Below are 13,534 nucleotides of genomic sequence, written 5' to 3' on the forward strand. Positions count from 1 at the left end.
AATTTTATTTGTCATGGTAAATGTTGGCTAAAGTTTAATGGGTTTATTTATAAGTTTTTCTTTAAAAGAGATTTAGCATCAATTATTATACTGTTGATGGGGTGCCTGGGTGTCTCAGTCAGTTAAGCCTCTGGCTCTTGATTTTGACTCAGGTCATGATCTCAGTGCTTGTGAGATTGAGCCCTGCATCAGGCTCTGCGCTGACAGCATGGAGCCTGCTTGAGGTTCTGTCTCTCCCTCTCTCTCTCTGCACACCTCCCAACTCACACACTGCATGCTCTTTCTCAAAGTAAATAAATAAGCATTTTTAAAAATATTATACTGATGCAAAACTGAACTTTTATTTTGTCTCTGTTAAATGAACAAGGTCTTCCTACTTTAGGAATAGCCAAGTTTCTTTATGATCATATTACCTCCCTTTATTATTTTTTAATCCTTTTTTTATCACTTTGATTTTAGACTGATTTTGTCTTGTTTTGCCTGTCACTGGAACTACCAAATTTCCTTGTCAATTTGCATTACCTTTTTTTAATGAACTATTATCAGATGTTCTGCTTTTGAAAGTTATCATTAATAAGCTAACCACAACCATTTTAAGTCTTTTGTGATCTACAGATAGTTCGTTGTTTTACTCTGATGCTTCTCTGAACATGTTTGCAAGTTGCAAATCATCTACAGGCCAGAGTGCCTTTTCTTTTTCTTTTTTTTTTTTTTTAAGTTTATCTCTTTATTTTGAGACAGAGAGAGAGGTAGCATACCCATGAGTAGGGAAGGAGCAGAGAGAGAGAGAGAGAGAGAGAGAGAGAGAGGGAGAGAGAGGGAGAGAGAGAGAGAGGGAGAGAGAGAATCCCAAGCAGGGTCCACACCGTCTGCTCAGAGCCTCATACAGTTTTGATCTCATGAACCATGAGATCATGACCAGAGCCAGAATCAAGAGTCTGACACTTAAATGACTGAGCACCCCTAGAGTGCTTTGGCTCTGACAACAGATGGTCTCAGAGCCACACAGGAAAAGGCTCAGCCAAGTACCCTTGAGCACAGGCTTCTAAGGTCATGCCTTAAACAATTTTGAGACAATACCACTGGACTGAGTCAGGATTTTCAGCACTAATGAAGAAGCTAATGGGTTCACGGGACTGCTATCCCAAGATGGAGCAGAATAGGAATTACATAGAGCTGTTGAGGGATGATTTGAGGTTTTGGGGGGAATTTTACTAATCCCTTAATAGTCTGTTCTCTGGATGTAAGCAACTCCTTTCCCTTTTCTCTTAAGCTATCTATAACCATTTTTGAAAGCTATGTTTTTGAAAACATAGAAATAAAACACTTATCTTTTTTACCTTCTCTGATTCCTCCAGACTTTGGAAATTCATATTGAATATTCATATTTTCATGGCAATATAAGTTCAACAAGAATATGACCTCCTTTTTAATAGGCTATAATAGAAAATATGGATTATACAAAGGCTTTGTCCAGAATGTTCTATTTGAGAATGAATTAGGTGTGGCCAGTTATTTTTTAAGGAAATAAGGTTGAGTTTCTTGAGCCAATGCTTTCTTGAGAAAACCAGCATGGTATGTAGCTTACAGGGTTCCCAGACTAACAAGGGAGTAAAATGTTCCTTTCCTGGCAGGCCCAGGATACGCGCTATTTGAAGGACCTCAAGAAGAGAGGAATTCACCCAAACCTATGAATAATGAAGGTGAAATCTGATGATAAGTTCTGGGCTAGACTTCCTAAACTTAAGAAGCTTTTAAAAGTCCATTCTGAGATTTCTTATGAAAACTTCCAGCCAAGCAAATTTAAAAAGGCCTATACATTAAATCATCATTCTTATTGCTCCTGTGTAAATACTCAGGTCATCTAATAAGACTAGTTTTATTTTATGATCAAGAATCATCTTTTTTGTGATTATCTTTGATCAAAAAAGGGATAACTGTTGAGACAATTTTTGTGTTACGGTGGAAAACAGTAGCACAACCTGTGAGCTATCAGCCTCTGGCCCTGTTCATTGTTCCTGAGCTAGTTTGAGCCTCTTTGCAAACTTCAGGTAACTGATGCATATGAACACCTATAAACTGGACTAGAGCCTATCATCCTGCACATACTGTCAAACTTTATTAAATTTTTTATTCTTTTATCTTCCTTCAGTATCTGTCTACAACCATCCAAACTAACATTTCCAATTCTTCTCCTTCTCTCTTGCCTTGGCATCACCAAGATCTAAAATATGACTGACCAGATCCTTCCGGGGACTTTAGGTTGCCCTGTAGTTGGCTTCCTGCCCCCCAGCATCTAAGAAAGTATTGCAATCTAAAGCCTCTGTAGAGCTCAAAGGACTCATCCTCACAGCAGCAGAGGCCAGATTTCCCCCTGGAAAAGGCACTGTCTGGACTACCAAAGAAGTATGGTAAAATGCTCAGGTCAGGTGTGCCCCTATATATGGGACAACCAAGGTCACAAACAGTATTTTCAAGAGCACTGACATCTTAGCCTCAACAAATTCAATGAACGATGCTGTATTACCACCTGCCTCTTGGAATCCACTGGACTAGACACTTCCAGGGTGCAACTCCTGACTCTCTGCCTAAAATAACTATTCATATTAATATTTCTCTATTTAATTCTGGTCATCCCTCTTTTAAGGTGTCTGAGCAGTAGGATCCTAAATCAACTGATCATAGCCACTACCTGTCAATAGATGATTTAACTGATTTTGCAGAAACAACACCAACAAGGGGTCTCAGGAGATTATTTTTTAGATGATTTTTCCACTCAGGAGATTTAAGATCACCTCTGAGCTGTTCAGTGATGAATGATATTTGTTTATCTTGAACAAAAGAAGGAACTGACAATGTTGAATTTTAAGGTTTTTTTTTTTTGTATTATAGTAAAATACACACAATATTAAATATACCATCTTAATCATTGTTAAGTGTACAGTTAATGCTAAGTACATTCACATTGTTGTACAACCAATCTCCAGAACTCTTTTCATCTTGAAAAACTGAAACTTCATACCCATTCAAAAATAATTCCCCACTCTCCTCTCCTCCCAAACTCTGGTAACCACCACGCTACTTTCTGTTCCTATGATTTTGACTATTCTAGATATCTCATGTAAGTGGAATCATAAAGTATTTGTCTTTTTGCAACTGGCTTATTTTACTTACCACAATGTCCTCAAGATTGATGGGTGGGTATTGTAGCACGTCAAGAGTTTCTCCTTCCTTTTTAAGGCTGAATAATATTCTATTAAATGCATATACCACATGTTGTTTATCCATTCACCCATCAGTGGATGATAATGTTGAAATTTAACTGAGCCCTATGCTCCTAGAAAACAGTAGTCAAGAAATCCACCTACCTTTTGGGGTTCAAAATGGCTTTCTGCAAAGAACCACAGTTCATGTGACTTAGATAAGACCCATGGATGCCCCTTGGTTACCTAAGACCAGACCAGACACAGACTGTCCAAGTCCCCCTTCATTGTGTCATAAAATGATTATATGAATTGTTTGTCCCCACAAACCAATCTGGACAAAATACTGTCTAACATTATTAGTATTATGTCTATTATTACTGTCTAACATGACTTAACCTCATTTCCACAGACTGAAAGAGCTTCCTTTAAGCTCTGGGTATTCTTTTAATTTTTTTTTCACTTTTGATCCATTTTCCTTTTCTTAGAATATTGGAGAATGTCTTCTTCATCTACAAACATTGACCAGGATTGGGCATGTTTGTGCTGGAAAGAGCACTATTTTGTATGAGATCAAAGATAGCACTGGATTCCCACTCTGTCATTGGTTCTGTGACTGTCAGCATGTCCTTTGGCCTTCTTATATCTCCCTTGCTTTACCTGTAAAATGGGACTAAGAAATTGTTGTCTGCATAAATGCTGGGACCACACCCATGGTCCTCAAAGTTCACATCTAATGGTACACCTCTCAGCAGTTTCTCACTAATCCCTGTCAAATAAAAACAATAAACATACTATTATTCAGAGATTTCTCTAGCAACATCACTTACATTTGGCAGAGACTCAGAGGCAAGCAGAAGACTGGGAAAGTCTTATAGTGGAAAAAAAGAAGGCTTCAAGTCTGACCTGATTGGAAGATGCAGGCATGGGGCAGCTCTACAGAACCCCCCAGGGCTTACGGTTTGGCTTCTTGGACTGCTTACTGTTGTTAGCCGGCTGGCTTCCAAGGCTGCTGGCTACAGCAGGTTGTAGGTCTGAGTCCTATTTTTACAGATAGTCTGGCCATTGTATATTCATTCTGTCAGGAATCTCATTTATAGGAGGCCTTCAGACATCTGACCAGCCCCACAGATGACCCCTCATTCAGACCAGGGATGGCAGCAAGATGTTTTTCCCTTCTGTAGGAGAGAAAGTATGTAGCGGCTGTTTGCCTCAACTACCTTCCACTAATCATTTTTTTTTCTAAAAGGTGAAAATCAGGGCCTGAGCATCATCTCTGGATTTCCAGGGCTCTCAGACAATTCATAGACTAAGGTCCTCCTACTTGGTTTCTCTTCTTTATGTGGTTCACAGAAGCTCAGAAAATCCAAAGGACTTCATCAGTCTCCTTGCATGGCCCTTAGATTTAACAGAAAGGGAGAGAGAGGTCCAGAGATTACAGTGTTTGGGTTCTAGTCAAACCTCCTTGAGACAAGTGAGGGGACTGGACACCCCCAAGGACCTCTGCCTGTGGGTGAGATGAGTATATAAACATACTAAACATGTCCCCAGACCTGCCATGCGCTGTCTCAGCTCTGATCTTGTAAATGCTGTTCCTTCTGTCTAAAAACCTTGCCCTTCCCTAATTCCTTAGCTTTCACTGCTCAGTTCCTAGTCACAGCATTACCTCTAGGAATACATTCTGCACACCCCATACTCCTCAACCCACATATGTCCCCACAAAGTGCCCTGTGCTTACCTTTCCTGGACTGCTCATGCTGCTCTGCTTCAGGGTATTTTGCCTCTTTTCCCCAAATAATCATAAGAACCTGAAGACCACCCCTACATGTAGTTTCTGTTGTCTGTCTCCTTCCTAACACAAAGCAGCCCATCAGACATTTGGAGTTGTGCAACACAGAAGGGGTGTGAGGTGGAAAGACTTGACTGATGGAGGAGCGGGGGCAGGACCAAGTCCGAAAGGAGAAATAGGAACTTGCCAAGGAGTCAATGGGGAAAGGCATTCCAGGCAGAGCTGTCAAGAGGAGACGAAGGTTGGGGAGGACAGGGAGTGTGTATGGGTAGGATGAGAATGCCTGGCAGCTTGCATCACTGGAGGATAAAGAACAAGTCAGAGGCTGCCAGACATAAAACTGAGACTTGAGGGGTTGGATTGGCACAATGGGTGAAGGGGAGGGGGAGGGACAGGCTTCCAGTTGTGGAACAAATTCATGGGGATAAAAGGCACAGCATAGGGAATATAGTCTGTGGTGTTGTAATAGCATTGTATGCTGACAGATGGTAGTGACACTTGCAGTGAGTATAGCATAACATACAGAGATGTCGAATGTTGTACACCTGAGATTAAACCAACATTATGTGCAAATTATACTCAAATTTTTAAAAATTGAGACTGAGTCAGGGGTCTGTAAAAACTTTGATGTTCTGCTTCATCACATACTAGCAGTTTAACTCCAAGTAAGTGATTTACCCTCTCCATGCCTCAATTTTCCCCCTCATAAACTGAAGGTCATAACAGTCATCCTCACGTAAAGTTGTTGTGAGGAGTAAGTGAGTTAATATGCATGGAACACTTAGAAGAACTATGAACATGCCTGCTAGTTTTATAGTGTGTTAAAGACTTCATCCCATAGGCAAGAGAAGGTTAACACTTCTATTCTCAGCAGGGGTAAGACATGGTCACCTTTTGTCCAGAAAGACAAAAGAGGAGGAAGGGGTGGTGGATCAGGACTGGAGGCCAGAAAAGCAGTGATGAGGACAGAACTGGACTGGGCGGGAGTGGAAAGGACCTACAGGATTGCACAGCATTCAGCAGGTACAGTTGGCAAGATGTACTGCCTGGCTAGGACTGGGCAGGGAGAGACTGCAAGAAGTCCAGGACCCCCCCAGATTCCTGGTTTAGGCAGCTAGGTGAATGAGACACAGAAATTCCACTTGATCTTAGCCAAAAGGCTGAGAAGCGATGGAGACACAGAAATTGAAGGAGTCTATGAGCACTTCCTATGTGTCAGATCCAGAGCTAGACTTTGATGCAAGAGATGCTGAGGAATTGGTCCTGGGACACAGTGAGCCAGCCAGTGGCCAAAGGAGACTTGAAACTCTGTCTCCCAGTTTATGCACTTTCCAACATATCCCTATGCAATCCAACAATGGGTCTTTCCCAGGGATAAGATTTCTGACCCACACATCACAGTTCTTAACCCTGGGAAATTTGGGCACTGAGGGAGGTGCGGGGTGGGGTAGGCATAGAACTTCTCAGGCGGTCCACACCAAAATAATAATAGTGTCTTACCTCAAGCCACCCCCTACTGGCATATTTCCCTCATTCCATTCATTTTGATGCAAAAGATGTTACAGAAACTTTACCTCTAATATCTATTTATATCCTTGCAGACAGAGCTCTCTTGTTTATTTTCTAAATTTCAAAAAGAGTAGTTTAAAACTGCCATTGAGGTTAAATAATGAAGAAAAATCCTATTGGAATTATGTATTCAAGCTGTTTTTCAAGTATTTTTCCCCAATTTTACCTCAAGAAGTTGGTTTGCATTTTTTTTATTAAGGAGAACCTGGCTTTATAAATGTGTGTTGAATGAAGGAGTCAGTGAAGTTAGTAAGAAAACTAAGCAAATCCTTAAACAGTAACATTTAAGAACCAAAATGTTCCATTCTCACAAGTCCATGGCCCCTCCAAGGACCCACAGAAAAGCAGAAGGAAGTGTTCTTCAAACTCTGGGCTCCAAACACCCCTCGACAATGCCGCTTGAGTCAGATAGAGCCTGTTCATGTCCCTACGCAGCAGAACGCACATGAGTCTGTGGACCCACATTGGTCCCACGTGAGGGCAGCTTTGTTCGGGGAAGGGACTGGCTTCTTGCAGGAAGGTTCCTCCAGAGTGAAGGTCACTGGCAATATGCAACTGAAGGACTGCCCTTCGGTCCTTGATAATATTTGTCAGGAAGCTAACTTCCTGAACTTCATCTGCCCAGTATTTTTTTAAAGAGATACGAATGGCCTGGGCATGGTGGCGGGCAGTGGGGAGGAAGTGACAAAGAACAGTAATCAAAAGCCCTTGCCTGTTGTCTCATTCCCATCCAGCTCCATGTGGCCCAGTTTCACTTTCTGGACACATTGGGGGAAAGTTACATGGCTGATACAGCAGCAAGAGGTGGAGAGTTCTGCTCAGTTTTCAGGACTGATACATCATCACATTTTGAAGGTGGGAACTTAATAAGAATCAAGCATCTAAGCAATTCATTAAGAGAATTTATAAATTACTCAGAAGAATCCTGAAAGGAATCTTACAGCATTCACAAAACACTACTGCCAACAGAAAATAAGTGGATGTGGAGGAAAGCAATTGTCTTCTTTTAATTGCAGGTTCAGAAAAGAAAAACTTAGACATATGTCAAGCTAAATTGACATCTATCGCCAGAATTCAGTATCCTGGCCATCCTGGTGTGGTAATGCCGTGGAACAGAGGAATATATTATAACAGTTCTCGGATGTCGAGGGCTTGCCTTTTCCTAAGTTCTAAGTCCCTGTTTTTAGAGCATCATCTATGGGAACACATCTGTTCTACACAATCTGTGGGGAAGTGTGAGGAAATGGATGCCTAGTGGTTACACAATTCATCCAAGGTCGAAGTGTCAGAGCCAGGGTATGACCTCAGGCGATCAGGTCCCGGTGCGCATCTATGCTCTCGCTTATGCTCTCAAGATGTATATGAGTAGCTAAAACAAAAGTATGTTCTGATGAAAAAAAAAAAAAAAGGAGCCACACCTCATATCAACTGAATTGTTTAGTTAGGGCTCCTTGTTGCCAGATTTGACAAGCCAGTAAATCCTAGGGAAGGAAAATTCTCAGAAACTGATTAACCTGGAGAGGTCAAAATGGATGAGTTGCTAGTACCCTCTTTAGATGTAGTCTAAACTTTCCTTCAGAAACCTAAAAGGACTCATCCAAGCTTATAGATAATTCCATGCATCATGCAAAAACAAACAAAAATGCAACTCAGTAGGGGCTCATAGATACCTCAGGTCAACATGGCTCAAGGTTTAAAATGTAGGATTTTTCCCCCTTTGGAGGGATTCTCAACGCCTAAAAAAGGCCAATAACATGACTAACCTGTACTTTGTCTTCTAAATGGTGGTAAAGTTTACTTAACAATTGAACATCTTGATGCCAATTTAAGGTACTTGTTTTCCTAAAGTACACGGAGAGTAAGTAACATAAAAAAAGAACTTGGCTTTTAAGTGATTTACAAATACAACTGCTCCTTTTGTGCTCCAAGCTGCTATGGTTCCCATCTCAGCAAAGCAACTCTAGATAACTGAGCCAAACTGGTCTCTCAAGTATTTTCTTTAGGACCAAGGAAATCTAGGACCTCTTCAAATGAAGGGATGGAATTTGGAGACAAGGTTCCTCAGGTTAGGAAAATGACTGGAAATCTGGGCACCAGTAGAGTCTAATCCAACTTTTGCTGGTTTATGTCTCAGTTGTCATTGTCCTAGACTCTAATCCAGTCAAATAAATAAAGTCTACCTTTCTGGAGAAGTTAGGAGAGGAGAGAAAATTAGAGTTTTCCTTCACTTAACATTTCTTTTTTTTTTTTTAATTTTTTTAAATGTTTTTATTTTTATTTTTGAGACAGAGAGAGACAGAGCATGAGCAGGGGAGGGGCAGAGAGAGAGGGAGACACAGAATCTGAAGCAGGCTCCAGGCTCTGAGCTGTCAGCACAGAGCCCAACACAGGGCTTGAACTCAGAGTGTGAGATCGTGATGTGAGCTGAAATCAGATGCTTAACTGACTGAGCCACCCAGGCACCCCATCACATCTCTTTACATTTAGTTTTATTAAACCATTTGGTTTAACAACCAAGGCTAAATAGGTGATGATCCCTTTACAGAAGGAGCTCGAAGTATCAGAAATGTGCTGCCCACATCCATGTAGCCATTTAAAATTCTTTTAAATTGCTACTTTTAAATCCTGACCTAGGGCTAGTGAGACAAGCACCTTAGAAGCTTCTGCAAAGGTCTGAAATTGTTAAACTGGGTATGAAACCCACTGGGTATGAAGTCAGACCCTCAGAGGACTGACCCCTTATTCTGCTTGCCACCTTGATTTGTGCCCAGTCATGCTACTCAAACTGGGGTTATACATTGCATAATGTTAAAGGCTATCCAATAAGTCACAAACACCCACCACAGAAAAGGGCCAGGAATTTTTAAAGCACCAAAAAGTAGAGCCTCATATTTCCACAAAGAGATTGAAAAGCCAAAGTGAAATAAAGCCCAGTGATTTCTTCTCTTTCATCTCATTCTTAAACTCAGACATACCAAAGGGGGTCTCACTCGATAGTTGGCTAAGTAGACTAATTCTTCAGAAGCCTCATTACTGATGTCCCTTATTCAGGACTCCCAGGCCTCTCACAGTCCAAAAGTTACATAAGGTCATCCTGAAACATGACAACAGCAGCACATCTTTAGTACAAAATTAGAATACCCTGGGACAAATGCAAGGAGTGGCCTTTCCCAAGTAAAAGGGAAGCCCCCACCATGTGAGCCCTATTATCTGTGGAAATGTGTACATGGGGACAAGAAAGGAATAAAGGGGAGAACATTTCCTTGTGTTTAACGTTACCAGGATATCAGTTCATTTGCTCAGAGTCCAACATTCACAAACCCATAAACTTGTTTTCGGTGCAGAGCAACTTCTCAACATGTTTCTTTCTTTCTTTTTTTTTTTAATATAATTTATTGTCAAATTGGCTAACGTACACTGTGTAAAGTGTACTCTTGGTTTTTGGGGTGGATTCCTGTGGTTCATCACTTACATACAACACCCAGTGGTCACCAAGTGCCCTCCTCAATGCCCATCACCCATTTTCCCTCTCCTTCACCCCCTCATCAACCTTCAGTTTGCTCTCTGTATTTAAGAATCTCTCATGGTTTGCCTCCCTCCCTCTCTGTTTGTAACTATTTTTTCCCCTTCCCTTTCTCCATGGTCTTTTAAGTTTCTCCAGTTCCACATATGAGTGAAAACATACGATATCTGTCTTTCTCTGCCTGACTTATCTCACTTAGCATAATAATGCTGCAAATGTCATGATTTCATTCTTTCTCATTGCCAAGTAATATTCCATTGTATATATAAACCACATCTTTATCCTTTCATCAGTTGATAGATGTTTAGGCTCTTTCCATAATTTGGCTATTGTTGAAAGCACTGCTATAAACATGTGCCCCTATGAATCAGCACTCCTGTATCCCTTGAGTAAATTCCTAATAGTGCTATTGCTGAGTTGTAGGGTAGTTCTATTTTTAATTTCTTGAGGAACCTCCATATGGTTCTCTAGAGTGGCTGCACCAGTTTGCATTCCCACCAACAGTGCAAGAGGATTCCTGTTTCTCCACATCCTCGCCAGCATCTGTTGTTTCCTGACTAATACTTTTAGCCTCTCTGACCATGATGGCTTTTGATTTGTATTTCCCTGATGATGAGTGACATTGAGCATCTTTTCATGTGTCTGTTGGCCATCTGGATGTCTTCTTTGGAAAAGTATCTATTTATGTCTTCCGCCCATTTCTTTACTGGATTATTTGTTTTTTGGATGAGTTTGGTAAGTTTTTAATAGATTTTGGATACTAACCCTTTATCCGATATGTCATTTGCAAATATCTTTTCCTATTCCATCGGTTTCCTTTTAGTTTTCTTGATGTTTCCTTTGTAGTGCAAAAGCTTTTTATCTTGATGGGGTCCCAGTAGTTCATTTTTGCTTTTAATTCTCTTGACTTTGAAGATGTGTTGAGCAAGAAATTGCTGTGGCTGAGGTCAAAGAGGTTGTTGCCTGTTTTCTCCTCTAGGGTTTTGATGGTTTCCTGTCTCACAATTAGGTCTCTCATTCATTTTGAGTTTATTTTTTGTCTATGGTGTAAAAAAGTGGTCTAATTTCATTCCTCTGTATGTTCTGTCCAGTTCTCTCAGCACCACTTGCTAAAGAGACTTTTTTCCATAGGATACTCTTTCCTGTTTTGTCAGATTAGTTGGCCATACATTTGTGGGTCCATTTCTGGGTTCTCTATTCCATTGGTCTATGTGTCTGCTTTTGTGACACATGCTGTCTTGATTACAGGTTTGTAGTACAGGCTAAAGTCTGGGATTGTGATGCATCACGCTTTGGTTTTCTTTTTCAATATTACTTTGGTATTTGGGGTCTTTTGTGGTTCCATACACATTTTAGGATTATTTGTTCTAGCTTTGAGAAGAATGCCAGTGCAATTTTGATTGGGATTGCACTGAATGTGTAGACTGCTTTGGGTAGTATTGACATTTTAACAATATTTATTCTTCCAATCCATGAACATGGAATGTTTTTCCATTTCTTTGTGTCTTCTTCAATTTTCTTCACAAGCTTTCTATAATTTTCAGCATTCAGATCTGTTACCTCTTTGGTTAGGTGTATTCCTAGGTATTTTATGGTTCTTGGTGCAGTTGTAAATGGGATCAATTTCTTGATTTCTCTTGCTGTTGCTTCATTATTGGTGTATAGAAATGCAACCAATTTCTGTTCATTGATTTTGCATCCTGCAACTTTGCTGAATTCATGCATCAGTTCTAGCAGCCTTTGGGGGGCATCTTTCAGGTTTTCCATGTAGAATATCATGTCTGTGAAAAGTGAAAGTTTGACTTCATCCTTGCCAATTTTTATGCCTTTTATTATTTTGTTGTCTGGTTGCTGATGCTAGGACTTCCAACACTATGTTAAACAATAGTGGTGAGAGAGGACACCCTTGTCGTTTTCCTAATCTCAGGGGGAAAGCTCTCAGTTCTTCCCTATTAAGGATGATATTAGCACTGAGCTTTGTATATATGGCTTTTATGACGTTTAGGTATATTTCTTCTATCCCGATTTTCTTGAGGGTTTTTATTAAGAAACTATGCTGTATTTTGTCAAATGCTTCTTCTGCATCTATTGACAGGAGCATATGGTTCTTATTTTTTCTTTTATTAATGTGATGTATCACATTGATTGATTTGTGAATATTGAACCAGCCCTGCAGCCCAGGAATGAATTCCACTTGACCATGGTGAATTAATTCTTTTTATATGCTGCTTAATTTGATTTGCTAGTATCTTGTTGAGAATTTTTGTATCTTATTTGAGAATTGTTCATCAGGGATATTGGGCTGAAGTCTCCTTCTTTGTGGGGTCGCTGTCTGGTTTGGGAATCAAGGTAATGCTGGCTTCATAGAATGAGTCAGAAAGTTTTCCTTCTGTTTTTATTTTTTAGAACAGCTTGAGAAGGATAGTTATTAACTCTGTTTTAAATGGTAGAATTCTTCTGGAAAGCCATATGACCCAGGACTCTTATTTGTTGGGAGATTTTTGATAACTGATTCAATTTCTTCACTAGTTATGGGTCTGTTCAAATTTTCTATTTCTTCCCATTTGAATTTTTGTAGTATGTGGGTGTCTAGGAATTTTTCCATTTCTTCCAAGTTGTCCAGTTTGTTGGCATATAAGTTTTCATAGTATTCTCTGATAATTGCTTGTATTTCTGAGGGATTGGTTATAGTAAGTCCATTTTCATTTGTGATTTTTATCTATTTGGGTCCTCTTTTCTTTTTGAGAAATCTGGCTAGGGGGTTATCAATTTTGTTTACTTTTTCCAAAAACCAACTCTGAGTTTCATTGATCTGTTCTACTGTTTTTTTGGATACTATATTGTTTATTTCTGCTCTGATCTTTATTGTTTCTCTTCTTCTGGTGGCCTTGCGGTTTCTTTGTTGTTCTGCTTGGAGTTCCTTTAGGTGTGCTGTTAGATTTTGTATTTGAGATTTTTCTTGTTTCTTGAGATAGGGCTGGATTGCAATGCATTTTCCTCTTAGGACTGCCTTTGCTGCATTCCAAAGGGTTTGGACTGTTGGACTGTTTTGCTTTCATTTGCTTCTGCATATTTTTTAAATTCTTCCTTAATTGCCTTGTTGACCCATTCATTCTTTAGTAGGATGTTCTTTAACCTCCATGCATTTGGAGGTTTTCCAAACTTTTTCCTGTGGTTGATTTCAAGTTTCATAGCATGGTGATCTGGAAATGTGAATGATATGATCTCAATTCTTTTATATCTATTGAGGGCAGTTTTGTGACCCAGAATGTGATCTATCTTGGAGAATGTTCCACATTCACTCAAGAAGAATTCTGCTGCTTTAGGATGAAAAGCTCTGAATATATCCATCAAGCCCATCTGGTCGAGTGTATTATTTGGGGCCATTGTTTCTTTCTTTCTTTCTTTCTTCTTTTAATCTTCATTTATTTTTGAGAGACAGAGTGTGAG

This window comes from Puma concolor, chromosome D2 (assembly GCF_028749965.1).
Source record: "Puma concolor isolate L17-30 chromosome D2, mPumCon1.1.hap2, whole genome shotgun sequence".
In the NCBI taxonomy this organism is placed as follows: domain Eukaryota; kingdom Metazoa; phylum Chordata; class Mammalia; order Carnivora; family Felidae; genus Puma; species Puma concolor.